This window comes from Passer domesticus, chromosome 19, assembly GCF_036417665.1.
Source record: "Passer domesticus isolate bPasDom1 chromosome 19, bPasDom1.hap1, whole genome shotgun sequence".
Classification (NCBI taxonomy): Eukaryota; Metazoa; Chordata; class Aves; order Passeriformes; family Passeridae; genus Passer; species Passer domesticus.
In genome coordinates, this window is record NC_087492.1 from 3,678,460 (window position 1) to 3,692,644 (window position 14,185).

The following is a 14,185-nucleotide window of genomic DNA, read 5'->3' on the forward strand; positions in this document are numbered from 1 at the left end:
CCAGCTCTTATCTACTTGTCTTAGAAGTAACTCTGCTGTATTTTCACTAAATATCAGCCTTCCACAAGGACCCCAGAGAGATTGATTTGATCCCTAGGTTACCCCCAGGGAGACTTGAAAAAGAAGCTTCTTTCCACAAGGGACACAACCAAGCTGTTCCTGCAAACACAGGGACAAAAAAAATCACTTGTTTTATACCCATTCTGTGTCAATAAATTTCAGATGAGAGCTGATTCTCATGGGAAAATTACTTGCTGTAAGCAATGCCTGGAGCTCTGTGGTTTTATTTTTCATTTTTGCACATTTCACAGGGAAGTTTCCTTAGGAAGGAAGCAAACACAATTACTGCCATCCTGAAATTCAAAGTCCTTCTTTGGCACCAGCCAGAGCAGGGCACTCAGCTGGCCAGATTAAATCCCTGCAGCATGCCCTGCTTGGAGCTGGACTCTGCAAATGAGGAAGCAACCCCATGCTGAAATAAATGAGGACTCAGCAAGATTTAACTTCGGCAAAATTGGTTCTACTGCCAGGCACTTCCAGACTGCAGGGGTTTGGGGTTGGGTTTTTTAAAATCTTTTACACCCAAAAGTGGTGTCTGAACACACTCCTCCTCTGAAACAGGTACTGCAGAGGATAATCAGGTTTACCAAAAATGTAAAGCTGGTCCTGACAGAGCTTCTTCTCTCAGTAATCCTCAGAATCCCTGCAGCCATCAGCCTTTAAGAATTCAGGCCATGCTATACAGGTCATCCTTTCTTACTGCTGTTTTTAAAGGGTATTTGGAATATGTTGATGAGGACTATTTTGGCAGTTGGCAGAAGTTCTGCAGTCCATTTCACTTGAAATTTTACTGTTTTATTAAAGGCTGAGAACCCAGACATTTCTTTATTAGTCAGTCCACATGCATTTATTAATAAAAATCTTTAGAACCAGTCTAGAATGATTCCCATTTTATGGCTAGAAAAACTGGATTAAGAATTTATCCTAACTCACATGCAGTTAGCATCAGCAGAAACAACACCAGGAATTCAGGATCTTTAGACTCAGCTGTGGATCAAAAGAGGAATTCACCAGTTCTGTGGAATAAACTTCTAGGACACACATTCTGCTGACCATGAAAGGCTATTTGATTCTGAAGAACTAAAAAAATAGATAGATTGATTTGAGCAATGATGAACAATACTATTTCACAGTCAAGAAACCCAGGAGTTGCACTACTAAATAAATAAAAATTATTAGGATATCTGCAGAAACAAAATTACACAGGAAAATCCCTGTTGGGGGATGGAGAGCACCTGTACCCCACATGTAATTGTTATACAATTTAGGTTTTGGTGCACAAGTCTGTGCGTCAGGACTCAGCAGGACACTCAGATTAAAGCAGAGTCATGCACAAGATGCTTTGGGAAAAGAAATGAAGTAAAGAATTACAAAAACTCATTAGTGAATCTGGATAGCAATGTGCCAGATGGCAGCTTCAGCAGGACCTGGGAGTGCCCAGCAGTCCTGGAGGATGAGGCCAAAGTCCCAACTCTGCAGCTAAGGCCCCCACAGGACACAGGTGTGACTTTGGTGGGTCAAACCCCACAGTCCCCAGTGCCATTTTCCTGTAATTCAGTTACTTCTCAGTACATCCAAAGGTCAGACTATTCCAGAAGCTTTGTTACACACACTCATGAATTCAAAGCACGATTTTCCTTCTCTTTTTTTTATGTAAAATCTGCATCATGCTTCTACTATTTTCCTTCTAATCAACTTCTGCTATTTTCAGACAAACTATCAACTGGAACATAGAAATATCTAACAAGTTCAGTAAACTGTAAAGCATTTTCTAGTGGCACGTAGGAAGCTGTATGGCAGGATAGACAGCTGGGCTAAAATAGAATTCTTTTCTGCCTTTCACATCAATTAACTTTAAACAACAATTTTTAGGCCTGACAGATGCTTCCATATGACTCATCTTGATTTCTTAACTGATATTAGGAATCAAACCAGGGAAGCTGATAGTCCAAATACAGTAATTGGTAATGTGGAGATAGATGGCATAGAGAAAAATCCATCTGGAAATAAGATCAGGCTAAAAAATAAAAACAAAGTATTAATCTTTTGGTCACCTTTAACAGCTTTCCTCAGGCATCTGCTCCTTTTATCTCAGTAGAATTTCTGTATCTACCCATTCTCTTTGCTTTAATTCCTATTACCTTGGGGTTGGTGTATTTGAGGCTCTCAGTGCAACCTTCCTCCATCACTCCAAGCAGTCACTCGCTGGATTCTTGCTGGTACAAAGCTTAGCTTTAATTAGAATGGGATGAAAAAGCCCACAAAAAAAACCCCAAGCCAGACCACCTGCTTCCACCCAAACACAACTTGGACAAAAAAAAAATACCCATTTCCCAAAACCTCATCTCTAAGGCTCCTCTTGCTTTTGCTGCCCAAAAAGAATCAATGATAAACCTGACCCCAGACACTTCAGAGTTTCCTCTGGTCTACCCCAGCAACTCTTTCCAATCTCATTTGCAGCTGAATTTTCGTGGTTTGCTGGGAGAGGACCAGGAGACAAGACATCACTTGGAAATTTGCATGTCCAGACAGCAGGGCAGATTCTGCTGGTTTTATTCATGCCTCAAGAAAGATGGGTTTAGTGCTATTATTATTTTTCAACTTTAAATAGTGAAGAAAATGGTAGTATAAAAAAACAGCTAGGCAGCTGTAGAATGGAAGTGATCTTGCAAGGAGTTAAAAATGCTGTTAAATTTTAGACACAGAACTACACAGAAATGAGGATACAGACATTCCCAAGGTCACCCATCCAGTCACTCTGTTGGGTTGTAGCTTGCTTTGCATTTTTGTTTTAATGATTCTTCTGTAGAACTCTTCAACATCAAAAGAGCACTTTCAGTGTGGCATCAGATGAGAAATTTCTTTCCAGGGGATACAGCTCTACCTCTCCTCTACGAGCAGCATTGCAGAGCCAGTTCCTTTCCTTCCCCCCATGGTGTCAGATGCAATCAGATAATGGAAACTCCCTTGAACTTCCCAAAGACAAAGTTTATCTGTGGTCACAGTGGTAAGTGAGCAGCTCACATTTTTGTGTTAAGGCTTTTCTTGCTTATTTCCTTCGTGTGTTTTCAGGAATTCCTTACAATTGGTATTTATTAAGCAGCACACAAATGTACTGAAAGGTTCCAAGGATGTCCAAAGATCAGAGATGGCCCAGGCAAGGACAGGTCCAGGCAGCCACACGTGACAGCTTTCCAGCCAACAGCTCAGCCTCCAAAACCATCCCAAAAAGGCTCCAGAGGCCAGGCCAGCAACTGCAGAACTCCATGTCTCAGCACCACTCAAAATAAAATCCTCTTCCCACAGCAACCATTAGAGTCATTGATGACTTTTTCAGGCGTGGAGAGCACTGCAAAACCTTCTGCCCACCCTCCTCCACAGAAGCTCTCCCTGGAGTTTTGGATTTGTCAGCCTTTCACTCATCATTAGATCACATGAGAAAAATGCAGAAATCACAATAAAATCCTCATGTGTGCACATGGATAAGGAGTTGGTTCAGCTGCATTTCCCTTGTCCTTGTTCCATGCTGCTGGCCATTTATGAGACAGGAAAATACAGATATCTTTGCTGTCATCCAGCACAGTGACTGATGCTGGCAAGCTGAGCCAAAGCTGTACTGGGAGATGCCTGGGAACATGCTTGTCCTGTGTTTGAATGGCACTGTTTGTACACGGATTCTCCATCTCCTCCTCCTTCCTCACACTGATTATCTAACCAGTCACCATTACACAGAAGAAATGCTGCTACCTCCTTATGACCCCTGATCTTACAAGTGAGAGGATAAAAACAAAAACCCCAACCCAGCTGTAATTTTCTACATGATGTGGCAATTCTGAATCACAAACATCATGTTACTGAAGGATGCACAGGAGGATTCAGGAAGGCTAAAAATGATGCATTGACTCCAAACTCCCTTTTTGAAGTTACAACCATGTTATAATCGTGAAGAATTAGGTCACTCTGGGCTTTCCCCAATATGACTCTGTCCTCAATAGATGGGTTTAATTCATGTTCAGTACATTCAGGTTGAGAACAAAAATGTTTTCAAGACATTTCAAGGCAGCTATTGCTCATTAATCCACGTTCTTTGAACTACTGTCCCAGTGAATACAGCACAAAGCAAGTGACACATTCGGCCACTTCATGTTTTGCCAACCCACAAGAAGGAAGAGAAGAAGGTTTCATTTCAGATAGAGCAAGAGCTATATAATTGCTGAAGAAATTAAGAATAATTACAAGTGGTTTGCCTGATAATTACCTGCCATTACATTTTTCTGTAGCATAGAGGGTAGACACAACTACAAGAAAGAAAAGGAATGATTTTTTTTGGAGCAGCAGAGATGCCCAGCATGTGGCTACATGGTCATTCTGCCTGGTACAGAGAGTGACAGCTCCCCTGTCCCTCAGAGCATGGAAGGATGATACCAGAGGCAATGCATTCCATGGAATTCCACCTGATTCCACCCTCAGCTTCAGCACAGAATCATCATATCCCCTCAGCCATGCAATCTTCCCATGCCTTCGTTTTTCCATTTGTAAAAATGGGATAATAATTACTTGCTAAATAGGAGATTTATGAAGATGGACTCATTCGTTTGCCTTGGAAAGGAACCCCACAGGAAAAAAAAAAGCAAAAATTAGACAAATCAACATCTGTCACGCAGCACGCAAGCAAGCAGCCTCTCAGATTGCCACATGCTGGGATGTTTCCCTGACTCCTGTTTTCCATCCATCACAGCGCAGAGAAATAATTGAGATCTGGAAGCTATCCCTTAAGGAGATATTTATCTCCCATTAAAGAGCAAAATTGCTTACTTGAAGTTCATAAACTGGGAACTTCTGAGCGTTTATGAGAGCCAGCGTGAACTTCTGACAGAAAGGGCTCTTTGCAAAGATGAGGACACAACGCCAAAGCTGCAGGAGAAACCAGAGGACTTCTGCATTTTAAAAATATTCATAACAAACAGCAACACAACAGACCTAAGCAACAGTTTGCAGCTGTGGCTGGGGGCCACTGATGGACTGAATGATCCTCCTTGGAGGGCTACACAATGAAATTAAATGAAATTAAATTTAGAGCTGCACAAGAAATGGAAGGGGTAGCACAGCCATGTGCATGTTAGGGTGAGGAATTTCTGTGGTAGTTACAGAAATTGTGCAGAAAAAACACTGAGCAAATCAGGTATCCTCTCTCCTGCCGAGGTTACAGGGGCAAAGAACACTTGAATTTAGAAAGAAACATGCGAACCAGAAAGGATCAGTAGGGGATTTCTAGAACTGTACACAAGAGAAAAAAGGTAGAAAATCCCTGTTTTCAAACCAGTTCTACCACTAATCCTTCACTGCTACACACACAGGGCTTAATTAACATCTCTACAACCTGGCCATATTACCTGCTCTATAAATGCTGTTATTATTACAATTGTCTCGATGACCAATCTTCATCCCCAGTACAATTTTAAAGACAACAGTCGAGGTGTTGTAATGACAGGTCCTGCTGAGAGCCTGGCCAGCCCTGGCTGGCAGAGGTACCTGCTGGAGTGCCCCCAGTGCTCTCCCTGCTCCCACGGACACGAGCTGCCAAAGCTCCTGGCTCAGCAGCCCGTTCCCTTCTGCCCTTCCTTCTCTGGACTGTGGGCACATGCAGCAGCAGAGCAAACTCTGCTCGTGCTCCTGCTTCGGTTCACTGCCGGGGAACAACCGTAAATTGCCAGAGGAAAAAGCAGGAACAGAAACAGCTTCACCCCTTCTGTCACTAAATCAATGTAGCTGAGCAGCAGGAAAATACAGTAGCCAGCGCTCATGAGGGGATTTTTTTCTGTGGTTGTAATGGCTTTTAGACCACCCCCAGCCCATTTTCAGCTAACACAGCCGTGTTTACCCTATTTTTGATTAATTCAATTTAGTTTTACATTGAGATACTATGAAAAAAGTGTTGTTGAGCAAAGCATGTTCATTCACTCTACAAATACATTACTGGCCCAAGAATCCTTCTAGAGATAATACAGTTCCCATCATAAAAGAAATAAAAGACAATAAAATACTTACAGTAAAAGCTTGTCCTCTTTTCTGCATTAAAAAGAAAAGTGTCTCCCACTAGCTTCTGACAGCATGTGCAAACCAGACTGAAAATTCAGGGCTTGAGTGCTTCCCTGAGAGGAAAACCACATTGCAGAGAGACACAGAGAGCTGCTTGAGAAATGATTCACACACGGAAGCGAGCTGGCTCCACCGGCGCCTCGGCATTCAGCACACACAGGCACTCGCTTACTCAGGGGAATGACAAATATTACATTTTCATCAAAGCAAGGAGGATTTATGCAAGAAAGCAATTTGTAGCCTAGGTCCAAAACAGTGAGATGCTTCAATCCTTAAAGCAGATGAAGAGTTTCTTTCAGGGTCCCATCATCCCCAGCTGCAGGACTGGACACTGGGCAGAGCATAAACCACAAACTGGTCTGGATGATCCAATTACGCAAAAACACACAGCACAAACCACAGAGAAAGGGCAAGGTGGTGGCACAGAAAAAGGCATTTTCAGAGGAAAACACAGAAGCAGCTTTCAGAAGCTTTTCTATTCCACAAGAATACATCCCCCAGAGTGCCAGCAATCTCAGCCAGGACACCTTATGACATTTCCCTTGCCTCCATCATTGCTTCAACAAAGAGAAAAGTGGGTGTAGGGAAGGAAGGTGCACTAAGCCAGAAGCTTTTACAAAACTAACCAGAATCAGTCCTGAGTGACTTGAGCTGCCCAAGAAGGGTCAATCTGTTCTTTATTTAGAAAAGAGCAAATAAAGGACAAGAGCGAACAAGTGCTTGAGAACGTTCCTCTTCCTTAAGATTTTTGAAAAGAATTTCATGATTGAAAACAGGAAGAAAAAGGCCAGAGGTCTTAAAACAGAGTTAAAGCAAGCAGAGATACTATCAAGTTGAAGGAGACAGAGGAGATGAAAAGACATCAAATCCAAATTTCAAACAGAAAACTAACATGTTTAAAACAGGGGTTTTTGTCCAATTCTGTCCAGAGAGGGTCTGACCACCTTCTGGTCTCCCTGACCAAAGAATTCCTACAGATCAGGAATTCTCTCTCTCAACTGTGTGAGCCTGGTATTTAAGTAATGTTGATACTAGAGTAGATGTTTCTAGTAGATGTTGATGGATCTGAATAGTCCAACCTCATTGCACGCTCCTTACCTGAGGTGCCAAAGGGGCCTGAAGGAAGCTGAGGTTATGCCAAGAGTAAATTTATGTTTTAGCTCAGTGTTGGCACCACTACTGTTATCATAGAGTAACCAAACCTTAAAAACAGATTGCGTCCAAGCCAAATCTCCTCTGAAGATTAAAGATTTGGGATCCAACTTTCTGATATTCTTAAGAGTAAGGAGCTCTTGCGTTATCCTAAAAGGCCAGAACAAGACGAAAGAGCACACCATGACTTATTTGGCACAGGATAAAGTTCTGTGTTTGGCAGATCTCAAACAGACATTAGTTCTAAGTCCCTAAATTCAGTCAGGAGCTATTCCAGCTTTGCCAACATCCACAATGTATACCAATCCTTCCATCCAGCCCATTTTGACAGCTTCTTGAATACCCAAGATCAGGCTTTGTGACAACAGCTACGACTTAGCCATTCTGTATTTTCAGAGAACATTCAGATTTTTGAGATTATTCACAGCTCAGATGAGGAGGAAGTTGCTGCAGATACTTGATCTGAATGCAGAGTTCCTCCTCCCTGAGGAAGCGACCCCACATGTGATGCAGGCAGGGGCAATGAGGTCACTGGGGTTCCCAGGGGAGGGACTCTGCTCATGGAGCACCTTCAAACTGAACAGATGCAGCTCAAAAACACCAGCTCAGGGCAACAGGTACCTGGACCCTGAGCTCACCAATGAGGGGACATCAGGTGCAGACACCTTGCTGAGAAGATTCTTTGGCTGAAGGAACCAAACCCTTTTTGGAGAGCAGCGTTCTGCCCCTCTGCCACTGCTGGTGAGTTTGTTTGGGCTCAGAGGGAGAGCAGTGTTGGCAGCTTGATAGGTTTTCCTATCCTCCAGCCAAGAGAAATACAGAAGTGAGATGAGGGAGTGGGGAGGCAAGATGAGCTCCTGTATTGCACTCTAAAATATCTTTGGGATACATTTGATAAATATAACTTGACCAAAACCTAAAAATGAAGTGCTTGGCTATAAGGAGACAGTCACAACATTTACATACTTCAGCTTGGGGAGACAGCCTGGAATAGTGGTGGAGAATTTCCCCAAACCCAAGGAGACCAGACAGTATATTTGTTTATTTAGAGGTTTTCTGGTAGCCTTTATGGCTATAATTACCTGATCTCTTTACTTAGACCAAAGAGTTATTCAGCATAAAACTTTCTGAATTGATAAACTGCCTTTCTGTTAAATGAAAAAACAGCCCAGAAACAAACAGCTCAAATGAGTTGGCCAGGCTGAAAGAAAGCCAGGGCCTTAACCATAATTACTTTCACACAGCCAGGGTGAGAAAACAATTTCAAGTAGCAATATAAACTTTTTTTCAAGTATCTGCCAGGTTCTCACCCAGCTGGTAAAATTGGTTGACAGACAAAATAACACTCAACATATTGCCTGCATTCTGCTCAATGCACTTGCTCCCACAACTTCCCTACAAGGTATGAGAGAATAAGATCAAACCTCACCATTAATACACCTTTAAAACACTGCATTTGAGGAATTTAAAAGCTTTATGCTGCATTAATGGAACAATTCTACAAGAACAAGTATGGATGAGAACTTAATGAAATGGGCAAAGGGCAGAATTTTGGGTGGCACAGCTCATTTGAGAAGCAAATGCATCGTGTGGAAAAAAAGCTTACACAAGGAACAAGGTTTAAAATATCTTTGCATTTACAGATATTTATGCCATATTTAACTGCTTTTGTGCATGAAACAATCTTAATTACAAAGGAGAGAAATTCCATAAACAAGGCTATTATGGCAATAACAATGTCTTTTTAAAGCAAGCCTCTAATTCAGCTGTAAGGCTTGGGACATTGCTGTCTGGAGTTGGAAAACCAAAAGCAATTACAAAGGCAAGCCTGCATCAGACAGTGGATATTAGTGGAGTCAGGCCATGGCTTTGGGACAGCATTTACTCTGTGCTTTTTCCCTTTTGGACATAACTGATCCAAACTTCTTTATTTTCTCAGTTGCAGTGCAGATGTCAGGAAGTTCACGCTGCTGCTGGACGTTTGCAGAGTGAATCATGGGGCACCACTTTCCATTTTGACAAAAACAACTGCTGCTCAGTCAACAAGATGCTGCTGGTCAAATGGGTGGATGGAACTCCTGCAACTGCTGCCAAAAAGGCTCCACCAGCACAAGCAAGCTGTGTGAGCTGGCTTGGAGAACTGGGATTGATTTTTCCTTCTCTGTTCTTAAGAGACTACTCACAGTTTTGTGTTCCTACCCAACACCTGAGGGGCTCAGCCTGGGGCTACCAGCTTTGACCTGCAAGTGGGGAGAATGTTTGTTGCTGGAAGAGACTAGAATAATTAAATTGGGTGGAAAAAGGCATGTTTTATGGAACATGGAGTGCCATAGGAGACAAGAAAAACAACTTCCTCTGGTGCCTATTGCCAAAATTTCAGAAGACCAGACAACAACTTGAGAATTTCCAAGGGAACAGCCACTGAGTCAGTCAAAAATAGAATTAGGAAATTGCCTGTTTCAAAAGTAAGTCTGTAAGATGTGCCAGCATTTTTCAGTATTTCTGTAATTTCTGAGTAGAACACTCAAGAGTTAACACTCATTTATCTACCCAGAAAAAAAGCCAACCCACAGAAAAAGGCAAAATGAGAAAGGAAATCTATGTAGCAAAGAAACACTCATCATATTTCATATACTTAAAATAAAAATCACTGATCACTTTTGCACACATTTATGCAAAGTTTATTGTTCTTTGCAATTTTCAAACATCTCTACTTCCTTAGGCATCATCAACAACCAAGGACAGCTTTCCTGCAGTCAGCCTGTTATTCAAAATGTGGATAAATCTGAACATGCAAAAAAGGCAATACTGAGTGTTCTTCCCTGAAAGAGGAGGATAAGACTTGCACTGTTCTTTTTTTACTGATTTTTTTTTCTAAATTTCAATAATTAAAAGCAAGAAAGGCTTAAGGGAAAGGGAGTAACTTTCTATTTTATTATTCCTCGCTGTTAGTTTTCTGCTATATAGGTTATAATGTGGCACTCATTAACAATTCATAGCTAATTACCATATTCAAGTAGCACAGCAAGTTTTTACTACCTACCCAGGCAAAATCCTGCACAACCCTACTTGCTCCCTTTACTTATTGTCCCAGAGGGATCTCCTGCTGGAAGAGCTGACATTTTATCACCTAACGGGAGAGGAATTCCAACAGGTTAGAAACGCCAAGGAGCCCGGAACACAAAACCATGCCATGAAATCACTGACAGTGCAGAGCTGCGCAGCAAAACGAAGCTCTGCAGATGTGTGCTGGAGGCTGCCTTGGAATTAAAAACCCCGACGGGATTCTGGAGCAGTGTCCCACCGCTCTGAACTTCTGGGTGCGTTCCAGGGGGTGCAAATGAGAGAGCGGAGGTACCGGCGCTGTGTCCGAGGGATTCCCGCTGGAAGTGCTGTGGGATCCCCCCGAGCCACGGGGAGCCCAGCGGGAACCAAAGCGGGACAAACCCACAGAGGGAACTCGGAACACGAGGAGCTGAATCCCAGGAGAGGAACGAGCCCTCGAATGCAGGTCAGGATTGCAGAAAAAAGGCTCTCGGCAAGATCTGATTCCCCACACAGCGATGCCTTGGAGCGCCCACCTCGTGTTTCCTCTCTGCGTCTTTTACAGACGCTCGATCAGTGTTGGCTGATCATTGCAGTAGCTTAACTCATCTATTTTACAGATGAGGAAATTAAAGCACCTAAATTACTGAGTAAATATTACAAATTAGCAAGGGTCTACAGTGCTTATGGATTTTAACTCCTGTATAAATCAGCAGCTTTGACAGGTATGCACACTGTTATACAGAGGCACCCAGAAATTCAGCATAGAAATTTGGCTTTGATGATGCAATCAAATTCAGAAAAAAGGGAGAATCTAAATTAAAGTTCAACAATTCCTTTCTTCTAGACAGCTTGTAGGAACAAACATGTTTGCTACTGCTTGAACTTTTAAATCAGTTTAGCAGGCTTGAGAAATTGAACCAAGCAGCTGAAATTTGAAGTGCCCAAACACTGAGACCCTCCCAGCATTAACCACAATGCTACAGAAGAACCATTAAGAAACAAGTTGTGGTATAATGCAGGCAAATTCCATTCTGAGAGCCAGGTTCTGCTTTCAAGACTTCTGACAAAATTATTTCCTTGGATCTCTTGGCTGGCGAACATAATCACTTCAGACTTTAAATCCTCGGTGCAAATCTGGCACTCAATAAACCTTTTAACTAAAATGAATTAGAAGCAAACAAACTCAGCAAAAAAGATCTTGGCATGTGGCTCACGTTGCCTACGGGGCAGGTAAGGACAAATATCAACACTTCACCAGCATGAGCTCATCCTGCAGGCACAATCTTCCCATCAAACGTGCTCAGTGCCACTCGTGCTGGCTCTGCTGTGCCAGTTGTCCCCCCCACACAAGGTGGATGCAAACTGCTCCTCTCCTCAAGGTCTCATTTTGTCGTGCAGCAAAGCCACACCAAACAGCTCAGAGCAGAGCAGAAGCCTCCCTTACCAAAAGCCCTAAATGCCCAGAAGCAGGAGGCACAGGCAATGAAGCGGGGAAGCAGCAGGAATAGGTGCCCAGTTTTCCATGTTCCTATAAAAGCAAGTGATAATTTAAAATCTCCAGCAGATTCTATAGTAGGAGGGCAATGAAGCAGAGAACAGATTGCATGAAAAGGAAGAAGTGCCCTATGGAGTTTGTGACCTGTTTACCATAAGTAAATAAATAAATGAAAGCAAAACAACCCCCTGAGGTGACAGTTTGCATGAGGGACATTAGTGACTCTGTCATGTGGAAGCCTATAGAAACAACTGTCATTACAGAGCAAGGGATTGATTTGCCACACAACAGGAACTCGGGAGGGAAAGCAGATGTGAAAGAAGGGAAGAGGAAGATTTGGAAATGAGGACAGCAGGGAAGTCACTCTGAATATTGCCCAACTAACACCACTGCCCTGGCACACAGCAGCTGAATGCCAAGAGGAAAATGGAGCAGTTTGAGAACACCATGAAATGAAGAGAGAACAGCCAGGTAAATTTTTTCTACTCCACACTGAATCACTCAGCAACTCTTCCTGCTCCTGTGGCAGGTGGAATAGCACCATTTTGCATCCTTCATTAGGGTTAATTAGTTCATTTGCTGACAGTGTTGAAAGAAAGGCCAAGTGTTGGCTCAGCCAGAGGGAGTGACATCTTCGATTCCTGCAGGAGCCTGCTGTCCAAGGAAAGCCTGGGCTGTCCCTGCCTGTGGAACTGTCTTCTATTCCCTGATCTGAGGACAGGCTCCAGAATAAATCTTATTCCTTCCAGCTGCACTGCTATCAAAAATCAGGAATATGTTAGTTTGTCCTCTTTGATCTCATTCAAGCCGTGAAAACAACAGCCTAAGCATTTTGCCCTGCCGTATCTCGGGGAGCTGGAAACCTTTTACCAGCAAGAAATTCTTACAGCAGTTACCATGGTGACTCTGGTAATAGATATTTAAAGGCAGCTCACTCATAATCACATTCATTAGATATCAGGAGGCTTTAGTAAGAGAGGCACAAAAAGCTTGAAACCAGGGAGCCAACCAGGCTTGGTGATGGTATAAGAAATTTATGGGGAGGGATCTGCTTATCCCATCATTTAGCTGGACACAAAGGGCTCCTGTTCCAATCTAGAATGGCACTGAAGCTTGCAGAATAAACTATTTTTAGTTTGTCAATTTAAAAATTGGTTCTGAAAGCCTCATTTCAATCGTGGTACTTCAATAAATCCTTTCAGAGTGGGCACTACCAGAAATATAAGAAATAGCTGTGCCACAGCTCCATCCCCTGTTAGGGCCAGGCTGCTGGGAATCTCCTGGTCTGCCAGCACCTGGAAACTCAAATCTGGATAAAGCTCTCTGAGTTGAAGAGGTATTTTGGTTATACAAATGTTAAATAATTTATTTCTTTAGGTTTAAGTCCACAGCTTTCCAACGCACTGGAACACAACCCAGAGAATCTGCAGCAGCAGATCTCCAGATAGGAGCCACTTCACCAGGCTGGCTAAGCCTGTGGAACAGTCAGCAAACTGAGATTTCCTTTCTCTTTTTGCTGCATATTTCCATGACAACTTTCCTGCAGTATCAACTTCTTTCTATTGCAAAGGTCTCTCAAAGAGAATTTAGGCTTCTATAGCAACAGCTGAAAGCCCTGGGAGATGATGATGCTGAAACTTTTTTTAGACCACACAAATGTGTTTTAAATTTTATAGGTGAAAACAAAAATATGTGTAATATTGGGCAAACTGTGAAGAGGAGAAGGAGTACCTTGCTGAAGTGGAACAAACACAAAGAAACCTTACTTTCAAAAGGGGTGCAGACTTTGAAATCTAAAACGTTAGGGAGAGCAGACAGGATCAAACACTCATCTTGAAAAGCCACATCCTGTTCCTTCTCTCTGAGTTACAGAGCACAGTCACAAGGAACAAGTCTGCTGATCCTAAAAGGAGATTTTTGTCCAAGATCTCTCTCTGCAGCCTATTTTATATTGACTTAAAGGAAAAAAAAATTGGAAAATCAGGGAGTCAAGATAGCTTTTGAGTTTTAACTCCAACATACCTGCCACCTACATATAATCTAACATTTTTCTTAGTACTTTAGCTGTTTGCCATGGTAGTGACACAATTCTCCAACACTGAAAGCTACTTTAGGAGGAAAAAAACCAAACAGCTGCACTCTCAACCAAAGAAATTTGCTAAACTCATAAGCCAAGGAAAGTACAGAAGCTGAAGCAGCTTTCCTTCACTGAAATTAGATCTATTTCAGAAAGCACTTCACTTCTCCAATGCACTTTCAAACTTAAAGTCTTTTAAATTAAAAAAAAAACAACAAAACACTACATTCACAAGGCAAATGAGAAGTAAGAAA

The 14,185-nt window shown here is 42.4% G+C and overlaps 1 protein-coding gene across 9 annotated transcripts in view; it reads right to left on the reverse strand.

Annotated features, from left to right (window-relative positions):
* Positions 1-14,185, reverse strand: part of SPECC1 (sperm antigen with calponin homology and coiled-coil domains 1) — an 88,114-nt gene that overhangs the window by 70,465 nt on the left and 3,464 nt on the right. For 2 of the 9 annotated variants that reach the window (XR_010349309.1, XM_064394576.1), the window contains exon 1: positions 6,109-6,465. The exons of 3 other annotated variants lie outside the window; for them this stretch is intronic. The gene's annotated coding sequence lies outside the window, so the exon portion shown is untranslated. Of the gene's footprint in view, positions 1-993; positions 1,137-6,108; positions 6,508-14,185 lie in introns of those variants that run through there. 4 more of the 9 variants (XM_064394580.1, XM_064394577.1, XM_064394583.1 and 1 more) reach the window with 3 other exon arrangements.